We start from the raw sequence: 21,697 nt of genomic DNA on the forward strand, positions 1-21,697 counted from the left end.
GATGATGATCGAAAGTTTCTGACTCATTATTGGTGCGACAACAACAGCACGAACAGTTTCTGAATCAACAGCAACAATGATGACGGCATTGACGCTGGCAATAACGGCAAGATCAACAACAGCAATAACAATCACCACTCTGCACTGCGGCTTCCTAAAGGCAACAACATTCCAATCAGACACAAAGTTGTCCGACCAGTTAACAGCAGCAATGACAACAACAACAACACCAACCAAAGCGAAGCTATGTACCAACTACTTCTTATGCTCCAAATCTTATGGGCATTTCTTGGTTCCATATTTTAATATATATACATTTTTTCTTCTTCGAATATTATTTTCTAAACGCTCCCAACGATATGCTATAATTGCAGATAATTCAATATTAAATAATATCAAATATATATGCATACATATATTGCAATACAGAAAATGTCATGCTGATTTAGAAAATCGAACTGTAATGATTTAAGACTTTATTGACAGATTTACACACGAACACATGAAACCCAATTACTCTATAATCAATCTCTTAATTTACGAGAAAAAACTAGAAATGTGGCTAATCAACTAAAATTGACAAAGTCGGAGTGCCTGAGTTGCCTGAGTTTTTGAGTATTTTTATACCCTGAACCCATTGACAATGGGAAATCAGACTTTGTTAAAGGTATGTAACAGGCAGAAGGAGGCGTGACAGATCCCACAAAATATATATATTCTTGATTAGGGCGACGAGCTGAGTCGATTTAGCCCTGTCCGTCTGTCCATATGTTTGAATGCGTGGGCTCAGAAGATAAAAGAGCTAGAGGCTGAAATTTACTTTCCTAGGTCCGTGTATAGCACGCGCTATTTTGTTATCGATTAAAAACCTTATCGAAACCCAAAATGAATTTATATCTGCTACATCTTTAAAGCTAGAGTCACCAAATGTAGATTCATATGTACTCTATAGAATTTCATTTTTGTCAAAATTTACCCCCGCCCCTATATTCAGCCCATCACCCTCACCTTTGTAAATGGCGTATTTCAAATACCATAGACTTCTGCTTTAGCAAATACATGCATATCTATATTATATTTATAATCTGTTAGTTTCATGAAGATAGTCCCCCACAAGAAAAGTTATTAAACAACTAAGTTCCCATAGTAAGCCCACACTGCAGCCAATGCATGCGTGCGTATTACTGTGTGTGTGCGCCTGCAAATAATTATTGAAATATCAGTTGCTGGAAAGGTTCAGGGGATCTCGAAATCATTGAATACAACATTGAAGTTACAACTTCTTTTCTTGAGCGCTAATGAGACTTTGCCTTTGCAAGACCTTTGTCACAATGACTTTACGCCTAAACTATACGCAAACCGATAATTTTGTTGACTACTGAGGAATAATTTTGGATAGTCACATGTAGTTCTTAATCTCTATAAACCTCAAGTCATTCCAAGAGACTGATAGAGCGAGAGAGAGAGAGAGAGAGAGAGAGAGGGAGACAGAGCGAAAGAGAGCACCTGCTCTCTATCAAACGACTGAGCATAACAATAACAATATAAGAAATCGAACACTACCTGGCAGGTGAAACTAGACTAGTTGATGTAGATATAAGTTTATACTATGTATGTATATGTATATATATATATATATATAAATGTGTTCGTGTGTCAGGCCTTTTGTTTTGCTCAATATTTAGTCGGCATACGGTTCGAGTCATATGGGTAGTTCCAGATAAGCAACGTGACGCCTCACGCGAGATAAAATGACGCGACCGTTTTGCCAGTTAGCCTCGCAACTGGCAGGGGGCGTTTGTGTGCCACAGAAGAGAGCGACAAACGGAGAGAGCGAGAATAGTGGGTTTTTAGCGACGATGATCTCTGTGCAAAATGCGAATAGCTAATGTGACATTTAGACGTGAAACACATACACATATCATTATAATCATCATCACCATAACATGGAATTCTAGCGTCAAATTTTGTTAAAGCAAACCCTCAACAACCGGAAAATATCAGAGCGAAAAACACCACATGATTAAGCAGATCAATGGGTTATTGACCCTATACCGGGATACGGGATAAGATTCAAGATGCCGAGTAGCAGCTGTAAATCGGGACAATATGCTATGATTTCGCCATGTTGAATAGACACTTAACTCATTCTTTATGGATGATGTATGATAATAAAAAATAAACGACCTTATGAAATGTTAACTTAGAAACGTTCATCGTTTTCTTTTCAAGTGCAATTAATATTAAAATTGAGTCATTTCCCAGTTTTATGACAAATGAAACAAAGCGAATAAAATTATTAAAGTTGGATCGCCGCCCTCTGCCGCCATATCTAATTAGCATTGTGCAGGAAATTAAGACTCTTTTATAAATTCGACTTCGTTTATGTTTATGTTCAAGCTTTGCTTCACAATTTACTGTGACTTATTTATTGCACTAAAAAACAAGTAAGAACGTTGCAGTCGGGCGTTCCCGACTGCAGAATACTCATTCACGACCCAAACGCTGCGCATATACAGTTACAATACGTTTATCAATGTATTGATCTACTTTTTGATTTTATATAAGCGGAAAACAATTAATTATTGCAACAAACAACAATTATCATAAAAATAAAAATCGTTTTTATATATTTCAAAAAATTATCAAAAAAGTCGAAAAACACCGAAATGGGGAACACCATAGCTTATTATACGGTTGGCGTCAAATATATTGTTTGCTTGAAGTTTACGGCACGCCAGTACGTCCTTGAATGAGTATTTTAAAGTCTGTAACGCCGGACTTTGTGTAGTCCTCCTTGTTTTACTTTTATTTGTGTTGGCAGTGGTAATGAACGAAGCGTTATAAAACGTATCATAACGTTCCGATTCAAAGAAAAAGAAGACGAAGGCGAAGAAGAAGAAATAGACAAACCCAGTGAGAGACGATTACAAGAGACACCCGCGAATAGCATTTGGAAATACCACTGCGCTCCAAAAGAAATTAACTCTGGATACGTGAGCTGAGAGGCCAAACAGGTTGCGCATACCAAGAGACCACACCAAAACAAAACCAAAACCAAAACCGAAAACGAAAACAACACGATAAGAGAATCGGAAATTCCAGCCCGGTGGCGGTCGGCATTTGTCGCTGAGTCAATCGATGAAAATGATCGACATAACAGCAACAACAGAAACAACAATAAACATAATTACGCTAAGTTATGTGAGAAGAAAGCTATTCACTTGTGCGTTTATAGAAATCAGGTATTCATTGACGCAAGAGCTGACTAAGTTTTTATACTCATTTGGCATAGTCCATCTTACTGTCTGTGGGAACGCATTAGATAGAAACTTACTTAAATTTGTAAATCGGAAAACTCTTTAAAGAGAACTCTATTATTTAAGGCGTTATCTAATTTAAAGTACCTACTGTTATAAGCAACTCAATGTACTTATAGTATAATAACTAAAAACTCAACATTTTCGAGAAACATCCTCTTCCACATATATCTGTATACATTATATAAATGTTGTATACCATCAGTTACAGCCATTCTATAAGGAAAACCTCACAAGCTATATATATTTTTAAACAGGACGACAAGCTGAGTCGGCTGAGACCCGTCTATGTAATCTACTAAAGAACATCGCATTAGCGACTGAATTGGGGAGAACCGTAGGTTCCTTCTAATTATTCCATTCCATACCGGTTATAAATTTTTCCGAGACGTCAACTTGAAGGTCACTTGAAAAGATAGCCATTAGTGAATCAGTTGAAATTTTCATGAAGTATGAAATATTCAAAATTCAAATCATATTCTAATATTTCCACCACATTTCATCCGTTTTCTGTGTGGCTAAATATTAATCAAACAGTTGGACCAATTGTAAAATGCATGGGATAGAGCAGTTCAGCAGCGCGTCTTTCCTGTACGTGTTCCTACACCCATTCTAAGGATCACAATATTTATAAAATTTCATGACATGATCTTCTAGTCGGGAACTTGATTCGAATTGGCTTATTTTTTTACAATTTATTCAAGTACAAAATGTAGCTTTAAATTGGTTTTAGTTTCCACATGTTATGAAAATTTGTTTTGATCCTCAAGCTATATTTTTATAGACACCGCAAAACAGTCAGGGACCAGCCTCTTAAATCTTCTATCAAATTAATCATGAATAGAATTAACTGTGAGTGCGACGCGACCAACACGTTCAATATACATATCACCTTTTGTCCCAAATATCATTTGGAAATCTAATAAGAGGCGAAATACCCAACGAATACCTTTTGAAAAGAATATGGGTGTATATATAAATGTGTGTAAATAGGCATAATGCTTATGCGTTCGGGGACGCACGTTCTTGGGCTACCTTGTTATTAAACCCTTATCAGTTGCACGCGCTTTAGTCCATTTCATTCTACTTTTGATTATATTTTCACACACTCACACACTCATACCACCACTAGGAGCGTTAGACCCATATACTTGAAAAATAATACGCGTATCTAACTCGAACTGTACACTAAATACCTTTTACATACCGGTCAGACCAATAGTGTATCTTAGCGATCTTAGCCAGATCATATTGGATACACTGCTCAAATATCCAAGAACATTGCAATACCATACCATGCCATGCTGGGCTATGCAGAAAATACGACTGGCTCACAAGGGCAGCACCTGAAGACTACCCAGGTACCCTAATACACTTAGCTAGTTTTTGCAGACTGATCTCACAAATGTGTGGTCCATCATATTATACGCAATGTCAACCTTAAGTTGATAAGATATTAACTCAAAGTATCTCAAATATCTAAGATAAATTGTGCTACGCCAATCCAGAAGCCTAAACCATGGATAGATAGCAACCATTACGGGTTTTTTATATAATGCAAATTATCTCTAGCATGAAACCGAAGGTAGGGTTCAATCGAGGCTCAGAATCTCTCCTAGTCAGGCACCCAGACTAGAGTTTTTTAAAAAAAGTGTATATAACAAGTAGAAGGAGGCGGGGCAGAGCTCGAAGGTGCCGTCTGTGTGAGCGTATCGATCTCAGCACCTATAATATTATTTGCCGCTATCAAACTATTATTATAACTTTATTTTTGAATGAATGATTGTATATTGTAGGCTAGACATCTAATTCAAAATAAAAAACGCTACTGCTCGCATAAAATGCGTCAACTTGCACTCCGGTGTCGATTTGTCGATAAAGTGCACAATAAAAGCATATATGCTGAATTTATACCTTCCATGTTTACACATACATCTATATATATGCGTGTATATACGTGTATACGCATACACGTTTACATGTTTACACATATAATCTAGCGCCTGTTTCTATTTACCAATAACGAGAATTTTTTGTTGAGCTCCTCTACTACGTATACGGATGGAGAATACACGAGGAAGGCTACGCGATGAGTATGAATACTCGGAGTACTACTAAGCGACTTAGCGTGATATTTTATGAGCAATATATATGTTATTTCCTGTTGTTTTGCTGGAGTTTGTGCCGGGGCATTTGACCCTTTAAAAGAATCGAGAATGCTCGACTTAGAGATACCTTTCAACGATTAGTCTGGATTTCGAAAATATACATACATATATAACCATGCCTTTCATCTATGCTCAACACTCTGCAGTTTAATTCGATAATACTTAATCGATTGCATGGAAAAGGTAGAAGTTAGTGATTAACAAACAAACTTTACAAACAGACAGACAGGCCTAAACCGGCTCAGATCGGCGTCGTAATCTTCTGTTTGTTACATACATTTCAGTAAAACAATTATACTCTGAACTTCCGTAGTGGGTACAGTGTATAATATGTCTATATTTCCAAGAACTACCTTAACGCAACAAAATCGACTAAATATTTAAATAGAAAGGATGAGTGTGTGTGAAAATGTAAGAAGAAAGAAAGAAGCAGGGAATTAGTAGTTGTAGTCTATTTTTCAATTGAAAAACTCCTATAGTGTCTACTAGTGATTTATTCATTCATTATTGTTGAAGAATTTTGTTTTTATTGAGTATATGAGCTGTTCATGCAGCATTCCTTCCCTTGAGTCGTTTACGAGCATTTAACTGAAATAGTTGATACACTTACACTTGGTAATCGATTAATTTCTTCATAGAATTATACTAGAGCCGAAAGCTAGAACGTTCGTTAATCTGATATATATAGTTTTTGTGAAATAGCCCGTACAAAAAATATAATTGGGCAAGTTATTTGTTGATTGAATAAAATCATAAATATATATATTTACGTAAACACAAATCGATAACTGTGAGATCGCATGAAAATTAATCTATGACTACCTAAGCATGAAATGTAATATCGAGTTTATATATATGTATGTATGTATAACCTTGTAAATAATAATGCCAACGATTCGCAACATTCAATGGAATTTCGCAAGTGCTTTGTTTGATTTGGGATTCCCTAGTAAAATTACTTAACACAATCATCAAAGTCGTTTATTGCATAGTTCAAAGTGGCCAGAAAGAGACGCAAATACTAAATTTTGTACTTGTTCAGAAAGTGCACGCAAGAGCCGACTGTCGCAGCGGCAATCAAAGCCAGTTACAGTTTCTGCCTCAACTAGCGTTGCTGTAGAAGCCGTTGGCGGATCTCAAAGCGGAAATAACGTAATTTGAAAACAACATTTTTTGTTGACGACCAGATTTTTTTCTTTGTGTTGTCTTTTTTTTTTTGCGTTGTGCATCGGCTCTGTTTGTTATAAGTGTATTTTGAGATGTGATTTAATTTAATTTTTAAGTATGCATTTTAGCATTATATACCAAAATTCTTGTTGGCTATCGATGCCCATAAAACGTGTCAAATACACAGGCGCACACACATAAGCATATATATACACAATTAGAGAGATTTCGAAAACACGCAATGAACTAACCAATTGCCCCGTTCGCTCAACGCACGAGCCGCGCAAGGGCTGCTCAACAGTGAAGATCCGGCTCCATTGCATGATGTGTGTATGTCGTTTGTCTCTTTTCAGCAAACGCTCTCTCGCTCTCGTTTGTTAGCGCTCTGTCTCGCCGCATTTTTTCTTAGTTGTAATGTGCATGTGTGAGTGGGCTCGTGAATGAATGGATTGAGTATAGCGTAAAAAGCAGAGGGCAAGCGCTAGTACGAGGAGCGCATTTTATAGTTGTAGTTGTGAATCAAATGAATGAAATTCAGCCCGCATTTTGAATGACATTTTCAAGTGTTTTGTGCTCGTCGCGTCGCTCGTCGTGTTGTGTGTGAGTGTTTGTTGTGGAATGCAAGTGTGTAAATAAAAATTATCAAGATTAATAGCAAAATCATCAATATCGATAATATATATATAATATACGTACATACACTTACACCTTCGACAATTTTGATAACTGGTTGAACATCGATGAGTCTATTTATGATTAGATGTTTTGAAGTCAGGTCGCGGCTTGCAAGTGCAAGCGAGATAGTTTTATGTACCAAATTTGTGCACAAGCGATTCGAATCGTGCGCAAGTGTGTGCGAGAGTGAAATACATGTGAGTGAGCATGGCTGTTGTGCGTTGTTTATTTGATTTGTATTTCGAAATTATCAATGAATTTTTGTTTGCACCCACAAACACACACAAACAATTGTATCGGCGAGTATGTTAAATTGGAGTTATTGGGTTTCATTCACATCCCCAAATTGTAAGTTCAAAGTAAAAATACACATGTACATATGTGTTTTATGTGTATGAATGTGTGTATGCCTGTTGAACCCCACTTGTAAGGAATGAATTCTACTCCTACAGTATATATGTATGTGCGTATGTACATATATATAAATATATCTGCAAAAGCTTTGCTGTTAATTGATTTTTCGTTTTGTGAATGAAATATGGAAGCAATCAAAAATGCTGATCGTTTTGAGCTTTCTCACAAGTATTTGTATATTAATGGAGCGCAACAGAATTTACCCACGATATTTGAAATATCCGACTGTCGGTACTCTGTAAAATTAATTAAGCCTAAAATTATGCAAATATAATAAGGCTTAAATAGATTATTAGATTATACACAATACATGTATACAGGCAGCCTCTCACAGTTTATGTGTTATAGCTTGTATATTGTTGATTAGAAATAATATATTTTCAACCAAAGTAATATTTTTAGATGGCTTCCTATTCTAGCTTGCATTTTTCGTCTACATTTTTGATACGTATAAGTTTGACAAACTACAACAGCGATGATTCAGTCTAGATATAATTCATATTCAATTATATTTAATGAATTAAATTAAAAATCAATAATAATACATTTATATATTTTACACCTCCTCAACATACATATATTAAATGACGTCCAAAGACACAATATTTAGATACGTACTAATCATATTATCTCTATACATCATACAGTTCACATCAGGCCCGGTAGATGAAATTGGAGATAAAATGCAAATTTCTGGTGGTGTCACAGGGCTATTAGAAATTTCCAATTCAATAAAAATGATTGCTTATCAACGAAACAAGCGATGTATGTATATATGCATACTATAATGCACACATTTACGTGCATAAAGAAATACATGTACATAAACGTTATATAATAAATACGCAAATTACCTATACATGTGTATATTTTTAAGCTTTTACTCTAACAGAGCTTTGAAGTCGTCCCACTTGACAAATTTTACATTTGCTGTTGAGCCGTTTATAAAATAGGCGCCAAACAGATAGGCTTTTTTTTTAGCAAGGGAGGGGCGAGGGGGTCACACTAAATGAAACGCAAAAATTGCTACATTTGTTTTCTTGATATCATTTATTAGACATTAAATTTGCTTTAATGAATTAATTTAATTTGATTTCGACAGTGAAACGGAAATACGAGCTCATACACAAAAGCGCACAGTGTGTATGAGTGTCAGCGTGTGTGCATGTACATGTGAGCGAGAGCACTTATGCATGTATGTATGTCTGTTTGTGTTTGTGCAAGCGCCACTTGAGTGGCGCCAAAGAGACGTAGTGCACAACGCAATTGTCTGAGCGAGAGAAGAAAATGCAAAAAAGAACGGCATTTACATTAACGACGAGTGCAGCAGCTAAAATTCCAATAACAACAACAAAAGAGAGAGAAACCCGCATCAGGCTGGATCTAGGCGCATAAAGAACAACGCAATACATACATATTTACAAAGTGCGGAAAAATACATAACGTGAACAACATTAACTCAACAACAACACAAGTCTTGACGGTGCATTGGCAAAATTACAAAAAATAGTTATTTAGCTATTAAGTTCAGCTTAAATTGTTTCACATTTGCTTTGACCGCTTAAATGCCACATATGTACACATGTATATATGTATATAAGTATATACATACATGCATATACAGGCAAACATAATCACTAAAGCAAAAGTCAGGAGCAATAACAACAACAGCGAAGTGCGACATACAAAAGAACCTAATCAAGAGCTAAAACGCCGCAAATGAAGCAATAAACAAGACACAATAAAAAAAATATTTTTTTTCCATTTCCAAGACAAAAGGAAATAAGAACAGTCCGCTTTCAAGCTGCTGCTGCTGCTTCTGCTGCTACCTCAAGCCGTCTCTCTCGTGCTATCAGTTTCGCTCACACTCACGCACACATAAACAACGCTAAGCAAGAGCAACAGCAACATCAACAGCGCCCGCATCCTAGAATGAGCTAGAAGAAGCATGACAAAGCAGAAAGAACCCGAGAGGAGCATATAGGAAAATACCAAAATGTATTTGTGTAAGGCCGCTTTTGACGTTGGTTTTTCCTTGGAAAGTGCTTAATTATTGTTATGATTTTTCAGTCAACTAAAATCTTCGGATGAAGACAGACACACAACATACGCGCACCCACACACACATATCCATATACAGAATCTTAACACTCAATTTGTGAGAGTGCTAAAAGCTAAACAGAGCATTCTGCGCGAGTGTATGTACATATGTGCGAGTGTATGTGTTTGTTTTTATGTGAACTTCAACTCACAGCAGGGAGAGCGCAAATTTTACTCAATTGTTTACAGTTTTTGCTTGATTACCTTCCAGACACTCACACATACATTGAGGGATAGAGATTTATTACGCTCTCCCTCTGTCATTCTCTGCCTCTCTCTGTTCAACAATATTTGTATTACAGTTAATGCATTACTACGACAAAATGACATTTATGGTAATTTGTTTTTCAATCTGAGAGCGTCGAGATGTAGAAATAGAAATAAATTAGACAGCCAATAGACGACTGAAAAAGTCAACAATAACAAGATGGCGTACATTTTTTACAATACGTAATACTCTTTACAACAAGAAAAAACAAACGATATGTAGTGTGGTAGGCCAACAGAAATTAAATTAAAATTAAAACGAGAGCGAACATGTACGCCGACAGTAAATTTTAAGTGAGCGAAGGAGAAGATAGAAATTCAAAACAACATTCAAAACAAAAGCAAAACCAATAAGTACCTAACTTTGCATGTGTGCTATAATTTAAGTCGCTAGACAAAAGAATTGCTCTCTTATAATTTCCAGCTTCTTACTCACTGTGCAAAATCATTTCCTCCATGCGGCGGCCCAACGATCTATCTATCAACAACAACACGAATTCTTCTCCGTCTCTATCTCTCTCTGTCTCACCATCTCACCGGCTCTCTTATAATTCGTTACGTATAAGACTGTACAGTGGCTGTTTCGGCACGCCCAACACAACAATGATAATCAACCACTGCGACAACAGTAAGCCTAGCGAAGCTCGCGTGTCCAAGTCCCACATTAACAGTTGTTGCGACAAATCAGCTTAGAGTGAGAGATGACGATGACGATGACGATGACGCCTCTGTCTAGCGCCCAATGCAGCCTACATTGACGGCTGCACTTCTCTCGCCAACTAATAGAATGCTTTTGTTTATGCTTGTGCTGCAGAGCACAACGAACGGGGTATAAAAATAAAACAAGAAGATCAGCAGACTGCGAGAGACGCTGACATCGACGTTGACGCTGATGCTCGCGTCGGTTTTGTTGCCGTTAGAATGCTGAGGCGAAAGATTCACATCGATCACATTTTATGTCACATGAAGAGTCTCAGCAGCATTAGCAACTACAACAAAACAGTCGGGTGACACAGACACACCAAACGAGTGCGAGTGGGACAGACTACGAGGCCATTAGATGATCGTTCTCGTCTAAATTTAAATGTCTGTGCGTCTCACTTGCAGCACAAAAATAAATCTACATGAGTAAAACTAAACGTAAACAACACAGAGAAAATACAACAAAACTTGAAGAATTAAAATAAACAAGTAAGACTCTTTAAATAGGGCGCGACCAACTGCATCATACTCGTTCGTGCCCCAATAACATTTAAAAGTTTGTATTCAGAAACAATATTTTACGGTTTTAGTGTGCCCATAAAAGTTATTAGTCTATCTCCCAAGTTGACGAACTTGAGGAATAGTTTAACCCCTTTTAACGGGGTGGAAGCTTGTATATAAATCTGAATAATGAAAGCATTTCAAAAAGCGGACAGAAAACAGCCCCTTTTTACACTCCGTGAGCGAGTATAAAATGAGAAGTAAGATTGTTGCAGTCAAGCTACTAGCACAGGTCTTTAATTCATTCTAGTTGCAGTTCTAAACCATAATATAGTATGGATCGGCATTTCTTGACAATCTATCATATTTCTTTTTTAATTTGGACAGCCCGAAAATGTAAAAACCAATATACTCTTAAAAGTTCGACAGCACGAAAAACAAAATTATAGGCTGCAAAAACAAATAAGAAACTATCTATTCTTTGTATTGCCAGATCACAAGATCGTCGCGACCGTCGATCTAAATTGCTTAATACTTTTGGGGTTGTGAACGCCTCAGCGTCGAAGGGTTGGACGACTATCACGCAACGCTATACAACTCGGAAGGGGTTGAGGGGCTTATAATATGTAAAACAGCAAAGCAAGAACAATAGCATCTGCCGGATGACAGATATTGTCTAGAGGACCTGTCAGTCAATGGAATACCCTCAGATGAAATTAAAAGAGTAAAGAATTTCATAACTAGACAATCATGGGGAAAACAGCAATTAATAGGAAAAACTTGTTAATATTTATACATTTAATCCATTGAAAATGGCGAATCAGGGAATAATGGGTTTGTTAAATGTATGTAACAGGCAGAAAGAGGCTTGACAGACCCCATAAAGAATATATATTCTTGATAAGGGCGATGAGCTGAGTCGATGTCCGTCTGTCCGTATGTTTGAACACGTCGATCTCAGAAGATATAAAAGCTAGAGACTTGAAATCGATAGCTTGTCCCGTTATTTTGTTATCGATTAAAAACATCAAAAATCAGTAAAAAATTTTGTTCTTCTACATCTTTAGACCTAGAGTCGACAAATTTTAAATGTAGTATGTACTTTATACAATTTCGATTTTTGCTAAAATGTACCCCCTACCTCTATATCCACCCATCTCCCCTACATTTTTTAGAGATACTAGAGACTTGTGTTTTGGAAAATCCACACATTTCAATCTTAGAATCACCATCTGAAAGTTTCGTGTGCATGTGCGAATAATTATTGAACTATTATTTGCTCCAAGGATTCAGGGGACCTCGCAGTCTAGCAGTCTCGACTAGAGCTTACTTACTTGTTTTGAATATATGTACATAGTATCTATATTTGTTGGTATATATGATATACACACGTTTTATATACTTTGCACAATAATGATTAAATGTAACTATGTTGCAAGTACATCATATTATATTACACTATATTATTGTTATTGCTATTGTGGTATTCGTTTTTGATTAAGCTATAACTAATATAATTTCTTGAAAGTATCCTGTAAAAAAAGATTCTTTCATTGACAAATTAATTGATTTTATATACACATATCTACACACATATGTACCTATTATTGTCCCACATAAAATGCATTCTTGCATTAAAAATAGCAAAGCAGCATTTTCTATTCTACACAATTTATATATATTTTTCATAACATAAAAAACACAAGATACGCATCTCTTAAAGGGAGATAGCGAGGGGGATTCTGGTGTTCTAAAATGCGTGCATTTGCCAAAGCACAAATCTCCAGTATTTGCAATACGCCTTTTACAAATGAAGAGACGAGGGGGTGGACATTGGGGTGGGGGTAAATTATAACAAAAATCGAAATTCTATAAATACATATAAATCTACATTTCAAATTTTGAGACTAGCTCTAAAGGCTTAGGAAATATAATTAAATACCTTATTTTCGATAAGGTTTTTATTCGATCCAAGATATCGGGAGTAGCAGCGATTTTTTGAAAAAAAAAAATTGATATGCCCATAATATACACCTAGGAAACATTTTCGAGTCTCTGGCTTTAAAATCTTTTGAGATCGACGCGGACAGACAGACGGACAGGGCTAAATCGACTCGTCGTCCTGATCAAGAATATATATTATTGGGTCTGACACACCTCTTTATCCATAACAGTTACTTGGGCCGCCGAGGGGAAACTAGTTTTATTTTTTTTATCGAAAATTCTGTTAATTTTACAGTTTTACATAATTATACTAATCGCATATTCATGTATTGTTAGGCTCACGCGAACGGCCCATTGTTAATATTATTTATGTATGTATATGTATATGTTTATTTTAAAATCTTGAGACTTTTGTAACTGTCTCGCTTGCTTTCCCCTCCTCTGTCAGCTTACCCAATAAAAAAGACTGTTTTTAACATAGAATGCAATTCCTCCCTGCCCGGGATGCACCCTGCAAACATTTTGATATCCATAACATAAATTGGAAAAATACCTCAAAAGCTAACGCCGTCAATGCGGCATGGAAAATAAAATACAAAATACAAACAAACAAAAAAACAGCTTTCCCAATGCAACGTCGACACAGTAACACAGACTCGCACGCACATACAGTGAAGCAGCGCTATCACAACATGGAAACTCTCGCAAGTACAGTTTTCAACGGGTGACGACTACGTCGCGACGCCTGAGGAATTCCATTAAAAACATTCCGATCTAACGCTTACGCACATTCCCAGCCACTTTTCAGATAGAGGCAACAACAACAACAACAACAACAGTGACAGGCATTATACACATTATCATACATATCATACAAAGATCTTGATTATTGTCATTAACTCGGCAGCTGTTGAGGGACTACAAAACGATCTTATTGTTAAACTGATTGAATATGTTGACTGGAATAATGCCGATTTCCAGCGTTTCCCAATAATCTACTCAAAATATAGCTATAGGAGATAAACCACGGATAATTTTATTTGCCGTATGATAAGGCATACGACAGACACTAAATAGAATACTTGTATTTTTGGACAATAATCCAGTCGTTATTGATCTAGTGTTTATTCTATTTAAAGATCTTTAATCAGAGGTATTTCGATATTCTCATTATTTTGAGTAATAATGTTCATAAAACAAACTAATTAGCTCAAATCAGAAACATTGTTCCGGCCGAAACATTTGACATGGAACAAATGACATTTTTCGAGTATTCAGCTGTGGTCTGATTGCATATACTTAACGGTTAATGCTCGATGTGGCCTTTTCACCATGATATCGGCTCACTCGCAAGTGGTTAATGGGGTACCATCACCCGCATCAGGATTAGCAGACTCCTACAGTTGGCTAAAACAGTTAACATAGTTTCTATGCTTTGTATTTTGGGTGGCGTCTCGACTTTTATGAGCAATTAAAAAACTATTATTATATCCCAGTTGGCAGACATCAGGCCAATGGCTAGTAATGCTGCTGCTGCTGCTGCTGCTGCTGGAACAATTACGTTTCTATGCTCTCCCCGCAGCACTCTGACTCACCCGCACCTTGTTGCTCTTGTCTGCCTCTTTTCTTGCTCTGCAACAGAGGCTGCGCGCATGCGCCTTGCCTGGAATGCGGAAGCAATTCTGTTTCTGCTGTTGATGTTTTATTTGTTTTGTGCATTTGTGTGTGTGCAACGAGCGCGAATAATTGCTGACAAAGCGCGAGACAAGGGAAATTGTCATTCAACAACTGGTCATGAAACGAATTTATGACTATATACATGCACACATACATATGTATAAGTGCATATATACAGTACCGAGCAAAAATGAGTGAATGTTTCACAACTTTGACTTTCATCACGCATAAAAATTAAACCATACAAGCAAATTAAGATTTTGTTTTTTATACTTGTTTATTAGTTTGTTCTTAACAAATAGAAAAAGTTGCAACGCTAAATCAGCTAAACTCAATTAATGAAAAATAAAAAACCAAAAAAATCCACATAAACTCAATTTTGCACGTTTCATAATTGCCAATACTTTGGCTCTTCTACTTCTCTTCTCAGCCGAAATCATCCAGATTTCCCCATAACTTAGCTCCTTGGGTATTCTTCTTAGTCGTAGATTGAGCATGTAGATTTACCGTTATCTTAGTCCTTTTAATATTCTTATTTAAAATAATTGGTGAAATATAATTTTAAAATGTGGAAAATTTCAGTCGACATTGAAAATAGTGGTGTGTGCCTGACCGGGAAGGGATTTCCTTCGCTTATTATTGCCGAAAAGCTTTGAATCAGCCGAAATTTGACTCCGAAAGCTCAAGTCAAAGGTTGCAAAAAACTGTTCTCGGGCTCTGATGCTCGCCTAATGATGTCGAAAATTAAGAAAAACAAGCTGCTAGCACCAAAGGGTGTTTCTCTAGCAATTAATAAAAATGTTAGCAAATGGACTGCTAGAAGAGAAATTCGTGGCTTCGGATATGTATAATTCGTTAAAAAACAAACCTGCATTGTCCGAAAAGAATATGAAGGCGCGTTTGAAATTTGCAAGGGATCACAAAAACTGGAGCATTTATTATTGGAAACGAGTTGTTTGGTCAGATGAATTAAAATTTAACCGTTTCCAATCATATGGAAAGCAATATTGCTGGTGCAGACCTGGGGAACGCATTCAACGACATCATGTAAAGGAAATCGTCAAACATGGCTGCGGCAGCATTATGGTTTGGGGATGCTTCTCTTGGTAGAACGTTGATCCTCTACATAGAGGAAGGATTATATGAATATTCTTCAAACCCATCTTCCCAAATTCACTGATAAATGTGCGTGTCCCCACAGAGAAAGGGTTTTTAACAAGATGGCGATCCAAAACATACTGTAAAGATTATTTAGGAATGGATAGGAAAGCAGAATTTTAAGCTAATTTTCGCTCCATACATATAGAGTCTATATATAAATCCTATCCCGACTTCAATCCTATTGAAAATCTGTGTTCAATAGTGAAAAGACGGCTGGGACAGTATGATGCAGCCCCAACGAACATTGACAGCTTATGGGAGTGCGTAGAAGCGGAGTGGAGCCAATTTCCGAAAGAAATGATTCAAAGTTTGGCTGAGAGCATGCCAAAAATAGTCAACAAAATTATTGCTAATAAGGGTTTTGGACTAAATATTAAAAATGTTTAGTTTTTTTTAGTTTTTAGTAGTTTTTTTTTTTAAACGTGCAAAATTGAGTTTATGTGGATTTTTTCGGTTTTTTATTTCTAATTTTTTGAATTTTGCTAATTTAGCCTTGCAACTTTTTTGTATTTGTTAAGAATACACTAATAAACAAACACACAAAAAAATTTGTTGATTTGCTGGTATGGTTTGATTTTTATGCGTGATGAAAGTCAAAGTTCTGTAACATTCACTCATTTTTGCTCGGTACTGTACATATGTAAGGCAACAACTAGTATATTTGATGAATGCGTTATAGCATAATATAACATAATTTGAATTATGCAAACAATTAACCAAGCGCGCACTGTGACAGAATTCTCAAATATATGTATGTATATAGAAATAAACAAGTTTTTATTATTTTACAACACATGGGAAACACTTCAGCTGCAGCTTGCAAAAACACATTAATTTCTATTATTAATATTATTTTATTTTATTTATTTCCTTTTTTGTATTAATATTTATTATTATTATAATAATTATGTACATCTAATTCAAGACTTATTTTCCATTAATTTCGAAATTCTTACCATTATTCCGATCGAAGGCCTTTAATGCAAAGCTCATTCTGTTTTAGTTTCTCTTCTCTTCTCTTCTGATTCGCACGGTTGCGAGTTACAGTAACAGAACAACTACATAACTCTCGGCTCATTTCTCTCTCTTTCTGTATCACTGTCTCTCTCTGTCCGTCTATCTTCTCTCTCTCTCTCCATCCCTCTCTTTCTTTCTTCAGAGGCCACAAGCAAGTATGTCTTGGCTCTCCGACTTACTTTCTCTTTGCTCCAGTCCAACGCAATACGACGACGACAACTCATTCTCATTCGCACGCCGTTCACATAACTTAAAACGTGCTTTTTACATTATACACAGCATCCACAGCATCCACAGACGGGCATAGACAGGCATAGCAAGGGCCATCGACTTCGCGGCTTCATCTTTGCATTCTTGACTGCTGAGACAGCAGCAGCAGCAAATTCTCCGTTGCTCTTTCTCTCTTTTCCCTACTCCGCTATGTTGCTTATCGTCCCACAGCCGTCACAGCGTAGAAGAGTGAGACCTGAACAATTTTATGGCATGTTAACTGTCTCTGGTATTGATCACATAAAGCAAATACTGCACGGAGATTGCGACGCAAGGGGCTGGCGTGAAAGTGCGTGCGAGTGAGTGAGTAAGCATGATACTGCTTCACTGGCATGTCTGTATGTGTGTATGCATGTGTGAATACGTAGAGACTGCTGTAATTAATCATTGGTGGCTATATGAGGTCTCTTTCCATCCCCATCCCATTAGTTCTACATTGTCCCCTAGTGTCACCAATCACGCGGACCCGCAGCTTGCTTCTTTTTATTATTATGAATTGGGTTAATCGTTACATTATTTCCTTTTCGTCTGTTACACCATTCGTGCCATTAATAGCCGCAGCGACTGCGATGCCAAATGCAACATAAGTCAGCCATCAATCAAGGCGAAAACGGAAATAAATATAGAGGAAGCGTGAGCACTCTTAGACAGAATAGAATACCAAAATTTGCCGCGGAAGTACGTCGAGTTATGCAGCGGACTGAGCGCCCGCGTCTCACGCATGTGCTAGCAATAACAACAACGCCAACAAAACAAATACATAGAGAAGAAGAAGCAGCGCCCTGAAGGCAACGAGTCAGTTCTTTTAACCTAGTGCCCAGTGCCCCAACCCCCAACCCCAAACCCAATTACGAAAACAATAACAAGAGAGTCTCCACCATTGACTGACAGCCAACACGTGCTGGGCCAGCAAGGGTGCCCTAGTCGAGACTGCTCGACTGTGAGATACCCTGAAGGCTGATATTCCACACCGATTTCACTCGTACAAGGCAAACGACACATAGACCCAAATGAACGGGAAGTAATAATATTAACTAATCGGAATAACGAAAACAATTTTATAGCATAATACAAAAATAAATATATATTACTTGTGGCTTAAATATTTGATACCCTCAGAATACATATACACCTAAGCAATAGGATACACCTAAGTCAGGATATTTACTGACCCATTAGACACCATAAATGTTATATTCATCAAAACCCAAAGATATATATATTATAATGCCACTGCAGTGATGAGTCGACTTGGGCAGCATTTATCTGCCGGCCGGCATTTGCGGAGAGTAATGGTGCGATATTGCATATCGTAGTGCCATGCCACATGTCCCAAGCTGCATGCCAACTGATGTCTCCATGCACACGCACTCACACAGACACCCACACCCACACGGTGAATAAATGCCCAGACGGTGAGTATGCAATTAGTGACTAACGCGCTTGATTTCGCCGGATTCAATCCTCTCACTCTTTCTATCTGGCTCTCATTACATTTATATACATATATATTTATCTTCTCTCTCTCTCTCTTTCTCTGCTGCAGCAGCAGTCGACGTTGTCGTCTCCCGTCAAGTTATTATTATTGCAGTTGCAGTCGTTCTTCTTGTTATTTTGTTGCTGTGACAGGCGCGCCATTTGTTACACATTATTTAGGCTGGGCGCTTTTCTTGTTTTTTGGAATTTTCTTGATATTAATTGCAGCGTGAGTGGCTGGAAAGTGGGCCATGCGGAAATACCATTGAGCAGAAATGGGGAGCGAAATAAAACCAACTGTCAATTATTGACGGACAGGGAAAAGTTGTTCTCCTCCCCCATTCTATTCCATTCCATTCCCAAATTCCAATTTCTAGCACGATGCTGTCGAAGGATCAATCAGATCTGTTTCAAAAATAGTAATATATGTAATTAATAATTGGTTTTTAGTCTTTCATAGGAATTGGTCTACCATCGATCTAAATGCCTCCAATTATCTGTAATCTGAATGTCATCGAACCAACAGGGAGACCTGGCAAGAAGAGAACATTGAATGTGCAATGTGGACTGTGTATGAATGATTTATGTTATTTACTGTTTGTTATGCATTTCAGGCTGCCGGCTGACTCTCGATTCGATGAAGTTTCTTTTGCTTTCGAAAGATCGGTAAAATCGGTTAGACATTAAGATGGGAGAATGAAATGACAGCATAAAAGGGCAAATTGAGCTGAAGGAATGGAATGAATAAATAGATAGGCAGTCGGGTTTCCTTCCTTTAATGGCTTTGTTAAAAGGAGGCTTGGCAGACCCCACAAAGTATACATATTCTTGATCAGGGCGACGAGCTGAGTCGATTTAGCCCTGTCCGTCTGTCTGTCCGTATGTTTGAACGCGTCGATATCAGAAGATATAAGAGCTAGAGACTTGCATTTTTTTAAATGACAGCATTTTTTTATATACAGCGCAGATGTCGAGTTTGCTTTTAAAATTCGATAAAACATCCCGTTATATTTTTATCGAATAAAAACATTCAAGTTCAAATCAGATGCCACTACAGCTAATTATGACTGATTTTTCATTTTTTAAATTTATCAAATATTCAATAGAATATGTAGATCATATGCTGAAAGTTTCATTAAATTCCGTCAAGTCAATCGACGCAAAAAAATAATAAATATTAACAAACACACGTCCAGCAGCTACAACAGTTTCGAATACGTGTGCACACATACATTTTTCTATTCAGTTTTGTCAACGTATCTTCAACAAGTGAGTGAGTGAGGCGTAGTGAGTAGGGGCGTGACGTTCGATCCAGAAGGCTCGGGTTCGAACACAGCGTGTGCAATTGATTTTAATTTTTGTAATTGTTTCAAAATATTTATATATTTCATGAAATGACTTCTATTTCTCCAATATTTTTAAATACATCGAAATTGAAATTTTAATCATAGTAAATGTGCAGTTTTATTAGTTTGGTTCAGGGTAGTATCGAGCACTCTCGACTAGAGTTTCCCTACTTGTTATACTCATTCACGAAAGTGAATCAGTATATTGGTTTTGTGCAATGTCCGTCTTGCTGTCCGTCTGTCCGTATGAACGCAATCTATTTCGGCGCTATTGAAGCTAGAGACTTGAAATTTGGAACACATACTCGTGTATATCTCCGATTTATAAAGTGTTAAAATTTTCCCGATCCGCCCACTAGGGGCGTGGCAAATCGGAAAATGCATTTTCCGATATACCAGAAATCATGTTAGTTAAAAAGCTAGAATACTGGTAGCCTTCTCTATCGATACCCCAAAAAATAATTTTTACGTCTCTTTAGGGGCGTGGCATATCAAAAAATACTCTGTAATTTTCACATTTTTTGAGCGTAAGAATTCAAAATTTGCATTTAGGTTACCGGTTGCTTGTTCTAAGAACTGGCCAAAAATGAGAAGCTTACGCCCAGTAGGTGCGTGGCAAATCGGAAAAACCTGTATATTCTACAGTATTATAGCGAAACTTAACTACTTAATTGTTGATGGGATGTGAATGAGTATTCCGCAGTCGGTAACGCTCGACTGCAACGTTCTTACTTGTTTTTTATGTTACTTTCTTTAGGAACTTTTCAAATTCAGTCTTGACGACCAGGCAAACCGGTTATCCACGTTATTGTTGTCGGAGTATCTATATCTTTACCTGTCCCTCTCTTTCTCTATTCCAACATATATATATAATATTCCAATGCTATTTATTTAGGTTTTAATTTTTTTTACTTACTTTATTGCTTTATTGTTGTGCTTTGGCTCTTCTCCGAGTTACATGTGATGCAGTTGATTTGCTGTTATCATCGCCCGTTCCTCTTAAGGTTTTTAATTTTTTTTTCGGTTTCACATATATTCTTATATATTTGCATTTCGAGTATTCACCTCATTCTAGCGATGCATTTTTTCGTACCTGTTCAGAGGAGTAGAAGAAAATATTTTTAATAAAATATTTACATTCATACCATTTTATAGATTATTTTATTTAAATTTATTGATACTTATTTAAATTTGGAAGAACCTCAATAAAAATCATCAAAAAACAAGTAAGAACGTTGCAGTCGGGCATTACCAACTGCAGAATACTGGCTTACATCCCATCAGCAATATCGTAGCTAAGTTTTCAGTTTCTCGCTCTAATATTGTAGAAAATGCAGCTCTTCCCGATTTGTCACGCCCCTGCTGAGCGTAGACACCTCATCTTTTGTCAGCTAACGGTATCCTAACTGCAAAATGTTGACGCTCAAGCTCCAAAATGTGAATATTACAGGATATTTTTTGATAGAGGAGATTACTAGATTACTACTACTAT

General features: G+C 36.9%; 1 long non-coding RNA gene across 3 annotated transcripts in view; it reads right to left on the reverse strand.

The window, feature by feature from the left end:
- LOC26528023 overlaps positions 1-21,697 on the reverse strand; it is a 38,132-nt gene that overhangs the window by 5,115 nt on the left and 11,320 nt on the right. For all 3 annotated transcript variants that reach the window (XR_006356754.1, XR_001449495.3, XR_006356753.1), the window contains exon 2: positions 21,122-21,298. This is a non-coding gene — a long non-coding RNA (uncharacterized LOC26528023). The remainder of the gene's footprint in view (positions 1-21,121; positions 21,299-21,697) is intronic.

This window comes from Drosophila mojavensis, unplaced genomic scaffold (assembly GCF_018153725.1).
Source record: "Drosophila mojavensis isolate 15081-1352.22 unplaced genomic scaffold, ASM1815372v1 contig_19, whole genome shotgun sequence".
NCBI lineage: Eukaryota > Metazoa > Arthropoda > Insecta > Diptera > Drosophilidae > Drosophila > Drosophila mojavensis.